Below are 6117 nucleotides of genomic sequence, written 5' to 3'. Positions count from 1 at the left end.
AAGCACTTTTCAGACATCTTTTCTGTCAAGAGTTGGTGTGAGCAGAAAATAAGTAAGGTTAAATAGTATAGTATAATGAAACTATTGATAGGAGTAACTGATTTACTTTGAAGATGATGTTACAAGAGAAGATCACAAATTATGAGGATTTTCATCTCTATGTACACAACATGTACACCCATATACTGTATAATTTGAAAAGGTATTTGCCATGGAAACTTGCAAACAGTGACAATTGTAGTATAATATTCTGATATTGACATGTCACTCATACTAAGTTTATAGCTTCAGTTCTGGATGCTATTCACATCCAATGAAGTATTCAGAATATATGCAATTAGTATATACATGACATATATCCAATTAGTATATACATGACATATATGCAGTTAGTATATACATGACATATATACAGTTAGTATATACATGACATATATCCAATTAGTATATACATGACATATATAGTTAGTATATACATGACATATATACAGTTAGTATATACATGACATATATACAATTAGTATATACATGACATATATACAGTTAGTATATACATGACATATATACAATTAGTATATACATGACATATATACAGTTAGTATATACATGACATATATACAGTTAGTATATACATGACACATGCAATTAGTATATACATGACATATATACAGTTAGTATATACATGACATATATGCAATTAGTATATACATGACATATATACAGTTAGTATATACATGACATATATACAGTTAGTATATACATGACATATATACAATTAGTATATACATGACATATATACAGTTAGTATATACATGACATATATACAGTTAGTATATACATGACATATATGCAATTAGTATATACATGACATATATCCAATTAGTATATACATGACATATATACAGTTAGTATATACATGACATATATACAGTTAGTATATACATGACACATGTAATTAGTATATACATGACATATATACAGTTAGTATATACATGACATATATCCAATTAGTATATACATGACATATATACAGTTAGTATATACATGACATATATGCAATTAGTATATACATGACATATATACAGTTAGTATATACATGACATATATGCAATTAGTATATACATGACATATATACAGTTAGTATATACATGACATATATACAATTAGTATATACATGACATATATACAGTTAGTATATACATGACATATATACAGTTAGTATATACATGACATATATACAGTTAGTATATACATGACATGCAATTAGTATATACATGACATATATACAGTTAGTATATACATGACATATATACAGTTAGTATATACATGACATATATGCAATTAGTATATACATGACATATATAGTTAGTATATACATGACATATATACAGTTAGTATATACATGACACATATACAGTTAGTATATACATGACATATATACAGTTAGTATATACATGACATATATACAGTTAGTATATACATGACATATATACAGTTAGTATAGTTAGTATATACATGACATATATCCTTTGTACAAGATTGTCTTTTAATTTTTCCTGAAGCTTCCTTCTTTAACCTCCAACTGCCCTGATTATGAGGGTCACATAATTATGTCTTACTATTCCCTCCCTCCCCTATCTATCTATGAAACATTTTTTAGCACAACTGAACTGATAGGTTCAGTAGTGCCATAGGCATTGTCCATCTGTCTGTCTGTCTGTCTGTCTGTCTGTGTGGATGATTTAAACTCAAAAACCGCCAGACCGATTGACTTGGTATTTGGTGGGGACATTACTTTTTGTGTCTAGTTGAGATATTGTTCAAATCAAAATGATCACATCATAGGTGTGTGATTTGGGTAAAAAAATGTGATTTTTGGTCAAAAAACATAAACTCAGAAACTGCAGGTCGGTGCGAAATTTGGTCGGAACATTCTCAAGGGGGTGTAAACTAAGATTTGTTCATGACATGCTGATTCCATCAGTAATATGCAAATTAGGGCTAAAAATGTGTCTTTTTGGTTAAAAATTTATAATTCCAAAACTACTGAGCAGATTGGGCTGAAATGTAATGCATTTAGGGATGTATGGATGAAGAAATATTAAGCATACAATGATTCCATGAGTGATATGCAAATTAGATTTTCAAAACATTTAAACAAAATTGGCCCTAGCAACCATGACCGCGCCCTTAGTAACAACCAAATGGTCGTGTATTTCACAAAGATAACAAGGATTAATGGACAATTGAATAAACATTCAAAAAATGTATGTAAATTTGCCTAGCAACAAGACCACGCCCATAACAACAGCCAAATAATCACGTTTATTGCAAAGATAATATCAGGAATTCATACACAATTGAACAAAAACAGACAAAAATGTATGCAAATATATCTAGCAACATTACTACGCCCATGGCAACAGCCAAATAGCATATATCATATATCATATATCGTAAAGATAGCAACATGGTTGGATACGCAACTGGATAGTCATTCAGCAAATGAACACCTATTGTTAGCATGGACTAGCATATGGATAAACATTTTTAAAAACTGTACAGTTGTGCTAGCTACAACGCCATTGGCGGTATTGTTTGTTCTAGCTATTGACCGGCGACAATTTTTTTCTCTCGAAAATCCTCCATCCCCCCCACCCCCCACCAATCAAATGGTGTACCCCATCAAATAATTTTAATGTATGTATGTATAACAATTCTTTATTTAGCCTTGCATCAAAGTTTAATAGACGTTAATAGGGTCGTCATGCTAAATTTGAAAACTACTAAAACCACTGATCAGCTGTTTTTACATGTCACCAAATACCTAGTTAGAGAAATATCTTTTATTGCAGTGGCTCGCACACAGGAGTGTCAAGACAATAGGTACCCTAATATCGTAGGTCTCTGAGATGTCATTCAAGTTCAAGTTTAATTTTCTTCGTTTTGTTATGACGCTCATAATTATGCATGACCTATTGCTATCTTAATAGGAATCTCATCTCCAGTGACTTAGTGTAATTTAATTCTCATTTTGTATAATCTACCTGGCTGTATTTTTCCTGTCTGTGTGTCCCAGGGGGATATGACATTTACTATGTTACTACTAGTGCATGAAGCACTGCTGTCCTACACTGTAAATGATGGGCAGGTCCACACTTCAGTATTACTATATATTGTATAGTCCTACTTTGGGGTATAATGTGTGTGTGTGTGTGTGTGTGTGTGTGCGCGCGCGTGTAAACGACTTAAAGTCAACTTGAAAACAGCCAGACCGAATGGCTTGGTATTTGGTGGGGACATTACTTACGGCGTGTTGATGATTGCTCAAATGAAAATGATCGCATCACAGATGTGCGTTTTGGATCAAAAATGTGATTTTTGGTCAAAAAACTTAACACTCCAAAAACGACTGGCCAGATTGGCCTAAAATTTGGTACAAATGTTCTTGGGGGTGTTTAGTTTAAGAATTGTTCATGATACAATGATAACAAATGTTGGCAATTTTGTTGTAAATGTAGTCACATCCCTCACTTCAACTAAACATCGTTGAATTTCTTGTCAATTTTGCTGAAATTCATGGATTGGTTTTACCTGGCAGAATCCCTGGTTTATCACGTCGAAATGACGTACATAGCATAAAGTTATTGCCTTGTCATTATACTAAGTCTGAGATTCATAAACAGTATGTTTCTGCAATTGCCTTGCACAACAAGTTGTGTATTACCCAAGAGAACAAAGTATCTGCCGTTGGGTACTCCAAATTTTGTGATATATGGAACGATCTTTTGCCTTTTATTGTAGTTTACAAACCAATGACAGATCTTTGTTGGCAGTGTCAACGAAACAGTGATCTGTTCAGCAAGTGCCAAGGGTTATCCGATGATCAAAAAACTGAAGCGGTGCGAAAAGCTTCGGAACACATTGAAAATTACCAGTCAGAGCGTCAGTTTTATATGTAATCTTGTTGTGAAAAAGCCAGGGATGTATTTCGTGAAATGAAAATTGACAATGACTTGGTTGATTACATGCACTATTCTTTTGATTACGCACAACAGGTTCATTACCCCTTTGATCCACTACTACCGGGACCCATGTTTAATTTTAAAACTCCCTGCAAGTGCACAATATTTGGAGTGTGTTGTTGCGAAAGCAACAGTGAACAAGTTTTCTATCTCATTGATGAACATTTCAGGAGTAGTAAAGGAGCTAATTCTGTCATCAGCATGTTTGACCACTACCTGACAAATTTTGGTAAAAATGAAACTGATGCACAGTTGAATGCTAATAATTGTACTGGTCAAAATAAAAATAACTACGTGATTTGGTATTGCTCGTATCGCGTCATGAGTGATCTCCATAGTAAAATTAATTTATCATTTCTGCCCGACGTACACACGTATGTGTGTCTTTGTATGTATGCATAAGATAAGGTCACTTGAGATCAGGTCAAAGGTCGTCCATGCAGTATACCAGGGCCAAATACTCGGAGGTCAGGTACAGGTCAACTAAAGTCAAGGTCATGACCTTCACAACCTGATGGCCAGATAAGGTCATTTGAGGTCGCCAATGGTCATTAAGGTAGCATACCAGGGGCTAAATACTTGAAGGTCAGATAGAGGTCAACTAAGGTCAAGGTCATGACCTTCATAACCTGATGGGTCAGACGATGTCACTTAAGGTGCAGACTTAACCCTAACCTGCTAGCACACCCTATCCTATACTGAAACTGAGGCCGACTTTCTTTATACCAACTTGCTAAGACAGCAAACCCTGGACCCATTTTGTTTGGTTTGCAGAGTTAACCCTAACCCATTGCAGTACTTGGATAGTTTTCAATATAATAATAATAATAATGTTGGTTTCTTATATAGCGCTTTCCCACTCCGTGCTCAAAGCGCTTTACAATTATTACCCCTGGCTCAGATCAGAATGGCACAACGGCCCTTTAGTCTTCCTCAACTCCCCGGGGAGCATACAATCCATTGCAGCCATTTAAGCGCATAGGATTAAAGCCTTCACATTGCAACCTACATCCTACCAGGTCCCCAGTTATACAGCTGGGTTGACTGAGGCACAGTCGTGGTTCAAATCTTGCCCAAGGACTTTAGCCACTCAGAAACAAACAACAGGTAGCGACGGGGCTCGAACCTGCAACCTGTAGATTCCAAGCCGGTCACGCTAGCCATTCACCCATCATGACTCCACAATATATTAACCCTCAACCAATTTCAACAGTTACAGAGCCATTACCCCTTAGCATCTTGGAGGTACCAGGGTTACGCCCGCCCGGTACCTCTGAGAGTGGTATCTGGGTTACCCGAGAGCGGCATCTAGGTTAGGGTTAGCACCAGTTAGGTTTTGGGTTAGGTATTTCATGGCTCCTGGTCAATGAAATACACAGGCCTAGGAATAAAAGAAAGTTGGCACATATACATGTATTGTTGATACATATGTACTTCATACACCATGGTGTGAGAACAGCTGTCAGATAAACAAATCATATTCCATTTCAGAAGTCCTTGATACACACACACACACACACACACACAGATACATACATACATACATACATACATACATACATACACAACCACATACATATGTGTGTGGTGCCCACATTGTGACACCTGTTGGCAATCCACATAGCGGACAAAATGAAATAGGTTTTCCAACTTCACTCTGCTGGACCAACATGTGAGGACCCACGGTGGTTTTAATGCCTAAGTGAGGGCATGCGTGTCCAGTTGTTGTCGACCATCCAATTGAGGACGAGTGTGGGCCTATACATGTTGTATCATCACTGTGAGACCAACATATGATTATGGCCATTACATGACTATCTGTATGTTGACATCATACATAGGAGAAAACTACAAATCTTTTGAAATTTACTTTCACAAACCAAACCAAACAGGGAACTGTATTTGGGACTACCTGCCTTGGTTTCACATATCCAACAAAACCCAAAATACCTTCAGTTCAGTTGTGCTAAAAAGGGTATTGTATTTGGGACTTCCTACCTTGGTTTCACCATAGACCCTACACTATGGTTTCACATATCCTTCTTTAACATTCTCTCATCACAAACAAAAGGAGTGTTGTTGTTTCTATGCA

Source organism: Glandiceps talaboti, chromosome 6 (assembly GCF_964340395.1).
Source record: "Glandiceps talaboti chromosome 6, keGlaTala1.1, whole genome shotgun sequence".
In the NCBI taxonomy this organism is placed as follows: domain Eukaryota; kingdom Metazoa; phylum Hemichordata; class Enteropneusta; family Spengelidae; genus Glandiceps; species Glandiceps talaboti.
The sequence above is the reverse complement of the archived record's forward strand: the minus strand, read 5'-3'. Positions refer to the sequence as shown.